The 12,797-nt window shown below is 42.0% G+C and overlaps 1 protein-coding gene across 2 annotated transcripts in view; it reads right to left on the bottom strand.

Moving 5' to 3' along the window:
• Window positions 1–12,797, bottom strand: part of PTPN9 (protein tyrosine phosphatase non-receptor type 9) — a 67,227-nt gene that overhangs the window by 41,772 nt on the left and 12,658 nt on the right. The gene's annotated exons all lie outside the window — the stretch shown is intronic.

Here is a 12,797-nt window from a genome sequence, read left to right as displayed (position 1 = left end):
TAGTAAAGCTACCTTTCTCTTATGCCTGTTCCCATCCTTCCTTCATAGTGAATTGTTGCCTTGTTATGTCTGTTAATCCCTTCAGTCTGTATCAAGACACTAGGAAACGGAACATAAGCTACCGTACACTCGCTTGCTAGGATGCAGCAAGGTAAGATTTGTTGAATTTTTAAACTGAAAACTACAATCTTTCCATTAGCCCTTTGTTATCAGGCCAGGTATGTCAATAAACTTAGTTCTTTTGAATTACTATTTACTGGTTTTTTGCAGATATTTTTATTTTTATCAGGAAAATTTTACCTTTTCTTAAATGTGATCTTAAAAGAGCCAATGCTTTCTTAAATAGGGTTTTACTGTATCTGGGAAGGGAAAGGTTTTAAGAGAAATTTCTAATTATATCACGTTATGAAACAATGTATTAAGGAAATCTGCAAAAGGGAAAAAGATCGCCCATAATCTCATCATCCTGCACAGCTGTTTTCTGTTTTTAATAATTTCAAAATTAAAGTCAACAGAAAAATACTAATAAATATATAATTCTCTAAGTCTATGTTCTCACACCCACCATGAAAAAAGAAATCTTGGGGGGAAGGGAGAAGACAGACAGACTGTTCAAGCACATGTGGCTCCAGTTCAGTCACTTCCTCTCCGGCAACCTCCCAGGACAGCCCCCCTTCAAGGCACCAGTCATTCATCCACAAGTATGTGCTGAGGGCCTACTCAGTGCTAAGCGCGTAACAGCTGCTAGGGAGACACAGTTTAGAGACACAGGCCCCGTTCTGAGTAGTTTACAGTCATTTAAATATGGAGACAGATGTATAAGTAGGTCATCATCATAGAACTGCCTAAGTTCTAGGGCAGATCTATGAGGAGAGCTATGGGATTTGAACTCTCTCTAGGAGAATTTTCAAAAAGTACCTTTTTAGAGTGCCCTGAAGGACTAGCAGGAATTTGCCAAGCAGAAACAAGCATTCTGGCTAGAGGAAACAAAACGTGTAAAGACAGAGTCAGGAAAGAACAGGGATTACTGGGTATACAGTGTGCTGGTGTGTCCAGCAGGGTATGAGAGAGAAGGGCAGGAGATGAGCTCACAGGCGGCCGAGCCACACTGAGAAGACCCTTGGATGCTACGTCCAGCTCCCAGGCAGGAAGCTGGAGTCAACAGAGATCTTAAGCAAAGGGACGAGGACCTAAGTTTGGTTCTCCTCTTTTCCCTAATCATGACTGTTAGCAGTGGGGAAGCCAGACAGGAAGGAAAAGAATCTAGGAGTACGGAGGGAAGTTCCTGGAAGATAGGGGTCGTGTCTGTTTCATTCATCTAGTTCTCAGCACTGTGCCGAGCAACATCAATGTCTCTAATATCTCCGACTAAGTACGTATGATGAGTAATAATGAACAGAACTCTGAAGTATATTAACATTTAGAGGGCAGAGAAGAAAGAACCAAGGAACTTTTAAGATTTACTTTTAGAAAAATTAGTTACCACTGAGTATCAAAGAAATGTAAATTAAAAAACAAGACTTGTTGGGGCTGGCCGAATGGCTCAGGTGGTTGGAGCTCCGTGCTCCTAACTCCGAAGGCTGCCGGTTCAATTCCCACATGGGCCAGTGGGCTCTCAACCACAAGGCTGCCGGTTCAACTACTCGAGTCCCGCAAGGGATGGTGGGCTCTGCCCCCTGCAACTAAGATTGAACACGGCACCTTGAGCTGAGCTGCCACTGAGCTCCCAGATGGCTCAGTTGGTTGGAGCACATCCTCTCAACCACAAGGTTGGCGGTTCGACTCCCACAAGGGATGGTGGGCTGTGCCCCCCACAACTAACAATGGCAACTGGACCTGGAGCTGAGCTGCTTCCTCCACAACTAAGACTGAAAGGACAACAACTTGAAGCTGAACGTCACCCTCCACAACTAAGATTGAAAGGACAACAATTTGACTGGGAAAAAAGGCCTGGAAGTACACACTGTTCCCCAATAAAGTCCTGTTCCCCTTCCCCAATAAAATCTTTAAAAAAAAAAAAAAAGACTTGTCAAATATCTCTTACCAAAAATAACAACGATAAAAATAATACCAACAGGCTCAAATGATTTTATGCCATATTTATTGAACCTTCATGTTACAGATAATTCTTGCTATACAAAGAGAAGGATAACAGAGGAAATGTGTATCATAACCAAAGAGGGCTTATTCTAGGAATGAAAAGATGGTTTACTATTACTATCATAAAATCTATCAAAGCAATTTTCTATATTAACAGATACTAAGGGAGAAAAAGTATATATAACCTTCTCAACAGATGCTGAAAATGCATTGAATAAAATTCACCACCCACCATGATTAAAAAACAAAGTTAGCAAACTAGGAACAGAAGGAACTACCTTAATTTGGTTAGGGATGGCCTAACAGAAACCTAAGCAATCATCATACTAAATGGTGAAACATTAAAAGTTTGTGTTTTTTTCTGTTCCAGATGGGAAGACCCAAAGGACTTAGATTACCACCACCACGGAACACTGCAGTGAAGGTCACATGACACCAAGAGGCAAAAAGAAACTTGATACATAAAGACAGGATTTTTTAAAAAGAAAATCCAGAAATAACCTTCTGTATATACAGATTTTTTTCTATACAATCCTTTGCACATGTGGTAAAACTGACATGCCAATTAATAAGAAAAGTATATTATATGAATTTGTTTATATGCATAAAATACTTGTAGGAGGATATATTAAAAACTGGTAATATTGTTTACCTCTGGAGAGAGGAACTAAATTGGGGCTGGGAAACGGTGGGAGGGTAAACTATAAACGTTCATGTCTATGCACAACCTAGTCAAAAGCGAAATAAAACATGCAAATTAAAAGGATAAATTCTGAGGCAGCTAGGTGGCTCAGCTGGTTAGAGCACGCCAGCTCTCAACAACAAGGTTGCCGGTTCAATTCCCGCATGGGATGGTAGGCTGCAACTAAAGATTGAAAACAACAAATGAACTTAGATCTGAGCTGCGCCCTCCACAACTGGAGGTGATGGGCCCTGGAAAAACACACTGTTCCCCAATAAAATTTATTTAAAAAAAATTTTTTTTAAAGATGCCATTTCTATCAATTGACAAAAATTAAAATGATTGTAATACTGGAGATACTATGGGAAATGGAGGTTTCATATATAGCAACTATGAAAGTCATATCACTTCTTTGTATCAATACAGCACTTATCTGGCACTTTTAAATGTGCAAACCCTATGACCCACACCACCGCTTCTGTTGTACAAAAATATAAGCAAAATAGTACAAAGACAGACAAATTATATGTATGTCGATATATTACATACACGTTGTTTGTAACATTTTGCCATTACAAACAATGCTGCAGTGGACACTGGATATATGGTTGTTCACTGCAGCAGTTTTGTGGACCCTAAACAGCCAGCAAATGGGTTTATTTGAGAACAACAAAGAATTGCCCTTGGGAATGTGCAAGTCCGGGGAGAGGAAAGGAGGGGAAAAGGGGGGGCTGCTGTCAACAGTCGGTTGGAGAAAAGGAGCAGTTGGAAGTGGCTTTCCATTGGCTGAGTGGCAGCCAGGCAAGGAAAAGCCCCTCCGTCTTCGGTAGGAAAGCAGCCTCCCGTGGGCGGTAACTGGCAGGGAGTGCTGGCGCCTGCCAGCGCCCCCGCAGGCCCTCCCACATCCAATTTAAGTGAGGTTTCTAGTTACTGATCTTCAGTTTCTAAGGACAAAATATTAGAAATAACCTAAGCGACCAAAAGTATATAGGGAAATGAAACAGTTATGGAATGTCCATATAACACACCACACTATGCAGCCATCAAAGTACATCAGAGGTTTCTGTTAAAAAAAGATGACTAAGATACCCCAACATGACAATCTGTAAAATAGAGAACCAAAAACCTTTTATTCCTTTTTCTGCATTTTTCAGTATTTTTCTTCCAGAAAAAAATAAAATGAAAAAAGTACATGAATTTCAAATTAAATCCAAAATTGTTCTATTTGCTTTCTTAAATTACTACCAATACTACTTAAATTATACTATAATTACTACTGACACCAAAAACTTCCTAAAAATGAGGGGGGGAAGGTCCTCCAATGGGCAGCCCTTCAAATTTCTAATAAAAAATAATTGAACGTGAGAACCATATCTGTGCATCCATTTATAACTGGAAATTGTTCTTATTTTAAAGGCAATAAATGACTTTTTCATTGGTTTTTAATAAAGAAAAAGCTTATTTTTTCATAAAAAGATCACAGAGCAACATATCAATTAACCAAGTAAAAAATTCAACATTCGGTGATTTACCATCTGCATCCCCAGTACCCTCAGCTGGGTCAGTTCCCAGGTCCTTCGCCAGCAGCTGACAATGCACGCCCCGGGGCCGCCGGGAGGCAGGGCTTGCCCTCAGTCGGTCCTGCTGCCCTTTATTTTTAAAAAGTGTTTGTAGTGTGCTCAGGTCTAGTTGATTCCTGCTCACTTTTTAACACTGTCCGTATTTGTTCTACCTCTATGGACCAAACGTTTTTAAAATTTAGTTTCACTTTCATTTGTTTTTGATTTCTGATAAAGACGAAGTGGAACTTGAAGCAAACATAATCAGTGGAGGTCTACTGGAGGAGCTAGGGCTTCCAGAAGTTCCCCCACTCTACATAATGGCGAGAACCCTACAGGAAGAACCTGTTTACAATAAGACTCCCTGGTTCTAACTTACCCCTTCCATTAACTTCCTTTTCCCTTCTATAAATACTTCTCCACCTTGGCACACAGGCCAGAGGTGCACATGGCTGCCATGGCTGCATGCGCTGGGTCGCATCCCTTTCATTTTCCCAAATAAAGCCTTTTGGTGATGAAACACCTAGTAGATATTTTTCAGTCAACATTGCTAATGCTTTCTTTCAAAAAAATCAGATAAACTATAGGGCATTTTAATGTCTCTAAAATGTTTTCTGATTCTTTGTGTATGCCTTAGCTGTTAAGAAATTCTACATTTCACATTTCCTAATAAAGAAAATATGACATATTCAAATTCCACATATTCAAATGGGTAAGACATTTCTACCTTTCAGTAGTTCCCCCATTAAGTGTCCTGTACAATATACTAAATAGCAAGTCCCTTTGGAGAGGACAGTAAATATAATTTGTTTATAAAACATGTCCTTAATGTGACAACTCCCAGCAATCTGAATAACAGTATTTTGGGAACTCACAACCAACTGCTTAAAACAACATCTACTGGGGGGAGGGGGGTTCACACAGTGTGAGGGATATAAATGATAAATGTTTAAGTATTTGTCTTGTGCACCTGAAACTAATAAAAAAATTTAAAAAAAAATCTAGCACAGAACCCTACACAGGGAGCACTCAAAAATGTTCTCACAGGAGGTGGAAGATGAGGGTAAGGGGGATCAAATATATGGTGATGGAAGGAGAACTGATTCTGGGTGGTGAACACACAATGGGATTTATAGGTGATATAATACAGAATTGTACACCTGAAATCTATAATTTTACTAACAAATGTCACCCCAATAAATTTAAAAAAGAAAAAAGAATTAATAGAGGTGGGGAAAAAAATGTTCTCATTTTGAAAGATCTCCCCCATCTTCAGGTCTTTATTCTGGTATCCATGTATTTCAAGATATCAAATCTCTTCTTTTACTATAAGACCCGGTCTTATATTAATTTTTGCTCCAAAAGACGCATTAGAGCTGATTGTACGACTAGGTCTTATTTTCGGGGAAACACAGCATATAAATAAGAGATATCTGAACATGATGCTTTAAAACTAGTATTTTTTTTTTTTAAGATTTTTATTGGGGAAGGGGAATAGGACTTTATTGGGGAACAGTGTGTACCTCCGGGAGGTTTTTCCAAGTCAAGTTGTCCTTTCAACCTTAGTTTTTAAGGGTGCCGTTCAGCTTCAAGTTGTCCTTTCAGTCTTAGTTGTGGAGGGCGCAGCTCAGCTCCAGGTTCAGTTGCCGTTGCTAGTTGCAGGGGGCACAGCCCACCATCCCTTGTGGGAGTCGAACCGACAACCTTGTGGTTGAGAGTACACACTCCAACCGAGCCATCTGGGAGGCAGGTCAGCTTAAGGTGCCGTGTTCAATCTTAGTTGCAGGGGGTGGAGCCCATCATCCCTTGAGGGACTCGAAGTGTTGAACTGGCAACCTTGTGGTTGAGAGCCCACTGGCCCATGTGGGAATCGAACCAGCAGCCTTCGGAGTTAGGAGCATGGAGCTCTAACCGCCTGAGCCACTGGGCCGGCCCTAAAACTAGTATTTTAAACGATGCCACCAAATGTAAGTTTGTTGATAGTCTTCATACCAGGGTCAGAGGGAACAAGTTAGGGACCTCTAATAAGGGGTAGAGGATTATAGGTGCTTTAGGAGCCCCCAGCCCTGATACGTGGTGCTCCCAGGCATGGCAGGAATTGTGCCACACTTGCTTTCTTGCTGGAGGCATTAGCCAATAGCATGGTTACTAAACACGAGCTGGCATCTCACCTATCAAGCTTACAAACCACTCTCCAAACAAGGAAATAAACATTTCTAAATTGTCTCAGGAGAAAATTCATGTCAAGAGGTTGAGGGGCAGACGAATTTAACCGAAGGAAACACAGAGAAAACAGCAATGTGGAGAACAAAGAGGGAGCCCCTCGCCACCAACAGGAGCCAAGCCCTTCATTTTCCCAGAGGACAAGGGACGGGGAGGGTCGCTGGTCACCCTCCATAAGGAGACTGTTAGGGCAGCTTGCCAACTGCTACCCACTCCAGCTGGTTAATTAGGGGTGCGTCACACACTAGAAGAGACTTGGAAAGTCTTGCTAAGGGAAAAAATCTCTAAAGGGCTTGGAGAACCTAGGGGCTGGGGATGCCTTTCCTAACAACATTGATGACCTCTTCTTCCAATTGATAGCTGAGACTTTAGAAAAGGAGGAATGTGAACGGCTGTCAGTAAATTGGAGTCGCCTTTCCAGGCCATGCTGGAACATTCTTCTCCTTCCCCTACTCCTCCTTCACCCTATAGGTGTCAGTCTCAATCCCACTTCTTCATCCTGTAAACGCGGACAGCCTTCCAGCTGGGCACACAGCATTATAAAATCTTACGTCTATCAGCTCCCACTGGACTAGAAGCTGGGGGAGGGGCAGGGCCTGGGTGTGCTCCTGGCGGCGTGCTCAGCCCCACCACACTGCCTGGCAGCACTGCGATGAGCACGTGTGTGAGCGAAGGTGGCTCTCCGCCTGCTGCAGTGCCCTCCACAGGAAGCAGGAAGGACATGGTTGTCTTAGCACTTGCCCATCTGATTGTGAGAGCTTAAAACGGAAAACAGAGGGAGAGAGAGAGAAAAATTCCTGGATCAAACTGGGAAACAATGTAAGCGATGACATGAGAAGATAAGCAATGGGAGAGGTGACTATTAACTCAGAAGAGAAAATATCTGAGAATTAAGTTGCCAATCTCATAACTTCTGACCTCTACCATAATAGATATCCAAGATAAATTTAAAATTTATGATTTTTATAAAATAAATAAGACACGATCCCTATCCATGAAAATCTGAGTTTGGTGGATTTCTTAATGCTGTATGTGAATGGATGGGCGAATCTCATTCAAACCTTAAAAGGGGAAGTAGAATGATAGTGTGTCTCAAAATGATACTCCCCAGTAGAAATCCACAAACCACACTAGATAATTTCTGAATGAGGGAAAGAGTAATGGACACACTACAGCTGTTAGAGTGCCCTCAGCCTGCTCAGTAATGGAGAATGGATTGTTTTCTTGACTCAGATCCCAAAAATGGCCTAGTAATAATAATGTTAGAGGTAAGGAACTTCAAGCACCTCGGCTTTGCTGGTATCACATTTATCTTAAAGGGGAGGGGGTAGAAAATGGGATAAATTCTTGCTGACCGCTTCATCCTAAAAGGATGAGGGAATTATTACACTGGACTTAATCCCGACCAAAAGACAGACTAGTTGAAAAACTCAAAGGGTCTCAAAAAGAAAGTGAACTTGTAATCTTTGGAAGTGTGACAGCCAACAGGTAAGTGATGTCAGGAGGAAGCTGTTAAGGGAGCAAATCCTCAACGTGGCACCAGTAATCCTGAGTAAAGACCCCGTTCTGCCACAGCCATGCGCCCTAAGGACAGTCACAACTCTGCATGCCACAGTTTCCTCTTCCGGAAAAGGACACCTGTCTACCTCCCAAGATCAAATAATTGGCTATCTGTGAAGTAAGTAAACCTTATACCTTTATTTAAGTACCACCAGGCCTGTAACAAAATTAGCTGTATTATATTAAGTGAAATCAGAGAAAGACAAATGCCATGTGATTTCACTGACATGTGGAATCTTAAAAAACAAGCAAACAAAACAGAAACAACAGAGAACATTTTTTATGGTTGCCAAATGAGAGGGAGGTTAGGGGGATGGGTGGAAAAGGGAAGGGATTAAAAAATGCAAATTGGTAACTGTAAAACAGTCACAGGGACATAAAGTACAGCACAGGAAATACAGTCAGTAATAATGTAATAACTATTTATGGTGCCAGGTGGGTACTAGACTTATCAGGGTGATTTCATTAGTTTTATAAATGTCTGCTCACTATGTTGTATTAATATTGTACGTAAAGTGTAATTGAAAAATAAAAAATTATTTAAAAAACAAAATTAAATTAGCTATTAACAATAGCTCCTATATTTATCATGTATTGAGTCCTAACCACCAGTCAGATACTGAGTTTTACGTGGTCTGCCAAGTCCTCTCGATGGCCCTAGGAGATCAATACTCTTATTATCCCCATATTATAAATGAGAAAACTAAGATTTCAAACTGTCAACTAACTGCCCAATTTCCCCAAACAAGAAAAATGGTGGAGCCTGAATCAGAACCCAGGTTTTCTGAGTCTGGAGAGCCCTCACTTTTGTCCATTGTGTTATAGGCTTTCAAAATGTACACTCAGGGCGGCCGGTTAGCTCAGTTGGTTAGAGCACAGTTCTCTTAACAAGATTGCAGGCTCAGTCCCTGCATGTGCCCTCCACAACTAGGTTGAAACAACTACTTGACTTGGAGCTGATGAGTCCTAAAAAAACACTTAAAATAAATAAAAGTTTAAAAAGAAAAATGTACACTTCACAAATTTTAAATCTCATAATCTAAAACTCTAAAGAGAGGACAGATGCTGGTATTTTTTAAAGAAATTCTCAAAAGTGAGATTCTGACCATTGATTATGCAATTACTTATAAATTATTCCAATTCCAATTTTAAAAGGGAACAATCTGAAGAGACTAGTATAGATGCACAGAATGCTCCAACGAGACAGATGTTAAAAGGATACCCACAAACACACACATGTACAAAGAAAGCAGTCACAGTAAAAAAAGGTAATAGAGTGATGGTTCTGACCTAAAGAAAAGTGCCAGGAAAAGTCAGAGCCCAGAATGAGCCAAGGCCTGTTAATAAAGCCAAAGAGAACAAAAAGGGCTTTGTGAGAATTGTCTACATCAATTCTGACTTCTTCCATTTCTCTATCAACAAGTACAATCTTCCACTTGAAGAGGGGAAGAACAAGCCTGTGGGAAGCAAGGACTGAAGCTCACATAGCACAGCCTCTAATTACTCCAAGCCAGCGCGCCTCCAGACCTGCAACATGTCCCCGTCCTGAGCTCCGGGGCGCCCGAGGAGCCTCTGCTGCAGGATTTAAAGGCTGAGTAAGCTGCCACAGCCTCAGGAGGGCTGTGGGGACAGAGCCCCAGAGAGCAGTTTCCAGGCTCTCGGAGTCACGTGGAAAGGTGCTGGCTAGGGTAGTAGTTGGCCATCAGCTGTAACCAGTTAGCCATTAGCCACTGATATAACTGCCATGGCTACGCTAGGGGTTGGTTAGTTGGCAGAGAAGCGGACGGCGGATTGCAGCTCCTGCTTCCTGTGTCTCCAACCCAGCCGCCAGCGAGGATACAGTGGTATGACTCCCCTATCTATGGCTCCGTGGGTGTTGCTTTTTGGCCCCACCATGTCCTGCGTTCTGGGGAGGGGAGTGGGACTAGAGGCCCTGCATGACAAGGACAGAGTCCAAATTTCAAAGAGGGGGCATCTACTAAGGGCTACAAAAGTTCCTGGTCCCTGGCAATCCTGACATGAGTCCTGGATAAACTGCACAACTGAGCTTTCTTTCACATACATACACACCTAGCTCTGAGCTATGGGTTCTTTTGTAAAAAGTGGGCTTTGAGCTTCTAGAAAAAAGAGTGGTGGTTATAGAAGCGAGTTACTGAAAACATGTCTTTCAAAAAAGAATACAACTAGCCTGAGAGACAAAGGAATGCAGTGGCACCAGGGGCGCTGGCATCACCTTGGAGTCTGTCAAGATGCAGACACTCGGCCCCACCACAGACGGCCTGCCAATGAGAATCTGCATTTTAACCAGATCCCCAGGTCATTTCTGCAGATGATCAAGTTTGAAAATCACTGATGCATAGAACAGACCTACATTTTAAAGCATTTGATGAGCATTTCATGATATCTCTGTGGACAATAAGAGTGCCTTCGATTACTCAGAGACCACGGCTGAAAACTCAGCAAATGCAGCAGGAAAGATGTTTCAAAAGAGGAAGAAATTTCACAAAATTCACCAAGCCACAGTATTTTACACCCTCCCTTTACTTATTTACTAAAGATGTTTTTGAAAACAAACACCATCACATAAATTAACATATACTGGTCCCATTTATATATAGGGATTTCTGTTTGGGAAAAGTTGATTTGAGAGAGAATCGATCGCATGCCCCTTAGAATAAAAATCGGTGTGTCTACAAAAGACCCACGTATGCTTAGACCCTTTAAGGAAAGAAAAGAACCGTAACCAATTTAATAGAATTAACATTTTTGTGAAGTTTTCAATGCTGGTTACTTAAATAAAATGGAATTAAAAGACAAACAAAGAGTGCCTTCTATTGATTTGTTTTCTGTTAATTTGTTATACATACATATTAGCCAGGCAGACTGTTAAGCAGTTGGCACACAGCTCATTTAATCCTCACAGTAACCCTGCAAAGTCGGCATTATTATCTGTAACTTACACATGTTAATATTAGCACAGACCAAACAGCACTACCTGCCAAGCCTCGCTCCAAGGACTTCATATGTAGTAACTTATTTAATCCTAACAAGTCTTTGTGATAAGTACTATCATTACCTACATTTTACATATGATGAAACTGAGGCAAAAAGAGGGTAAGCAATTTGCTTGGAATCACGCCGAAACTGTGGTGCGGGTCTTCACCACTACTCCCCATGGCAAAGTGTGCCGCCACAGAGGGGCAGGGAGCAGCTGGAGGGACACAATAAACAATCCTCCCCGAAGACAGTCCTTTTTTTTTTTTTAAATCAATAGGACCTGCAGGGGGTGGGTGGGAGGTGGATTTTAAAGGACATAAAAAATAGCAAGATTTTCAAGGCATTCCCTGAAAGGAGGGAGGTAAGCAGACTGCTGTTATTAGGAGCCTACAGTGCGAGGCGGTGAATTAGGCTCTTTGCATCCAAGTTTTGTTCAACCTTTCCAACAGGCCCGTCTGTAGGTATCAAGACATTTTATAAACGAGGAAATGAAGACCCAGACAAGGTGAGGCCCTTGCCAAGTCACAATAGTTGTGATGACACAACTGAGCTTCCCAAACCAAGTCTGCCTCTGCAGCCCAGTCTTCCCTTGATTTGCTGTGCGTCTGCCCCTGGCCTGGTCCCACTGCCGAATGCCTCCGATTGGAGCACAGGGTGACGCCGACCCCGTAAGAGGAGGGGGGCCCTAGCTAAGAGGGCAAACATACTGAAAAACACAGCATGGATTTAAAAGATCAAGAACAGGACAACGGGCTAGAATGGTATTCCAAGGGAAGAGGCTTTGGACTCAGACAAACAGGTTTGAATATCAGGTTTTATCACTTTCTGTTTGGAATGCAAGTAAGTTTCCGAACTTCTTTGAGCCTTAATCTCTACATCCATAAAATGGGAGTAGTACCTCATAAAATTGTTGTAAGAGGGGAGAAAAGGCAATGTTTGTAAAGTTCTCGGCACATGATAAAGCTCAACAAATGACAGTGAACATTAAAGAAGGTCAAGTGCAAGAAAATCAGTTTTAGAAGCACCAGATGCAATTTAACAGAAACATGTAAGAAAAACTTAAGGATCTCACTTGACTTAAATCTATGAGTCAAGTTTGCTAAGTTTGCTATCTACAGTTTGCTAAGACTGCCAAAAATGACCAGTTCGGAGCACTCTGCAGAAGCAGTGTCCAAAACACGTGAGCCCAAAACAAGGAGGCGCGTCAGACTGTAACACTGTCTTCGTCGGTTCTGAGCGCTCAACTTTAAGAAGGTCACTGGCAAATTATGATCAGCCCAGGAAAAGATCAGGTGAGAAGCTTTGAAAACACAGCAACAGCTCCTTCCTGGTTCTACATTCCCTCCACACAACTGAAGCTACTTGACAACTGCTTCCATTCCCAATAACTAACACTGCCCCCATCTTCATCTCCCTCTCCCCACACACTCTTCAAATTCAATTTTGCCCGTGTCAAATGGATCTGACAGGAGTGACTTGACAACTTCTAGCCCAACACTCTTGGAATTGATATGTCCGACCTGTAGCTAATCCGGTCCTGGCCGCAGATTAGATCTGCTGCTGCCAACCTAATCTACACCAAATTTAACTGGCCCCCTGCTTGCTTCCTGAGACTTAGCCCCACAACTTGTGCCCTAGGTAACTGAATCCTGAGTCTGTCACATACTCAAGAAACT

Source organism: Rhinolophus hipposideros (genome assembly GCF_964194185.1).
Source record: "Rhinolophus hipposideros genome assembly, chromosome: 5".
Classification (NCBI taxonomy): domain Eukaryota; kingdom Metazoa; phylum Chordata; class Mammalia; order Chiroptera; family Rhinolophidae; genus Rhinolophus; species Rhinolophus hipposideros.
This window is presented reverse-complemented; position numbering and strand designations above follow the sequence as displayed.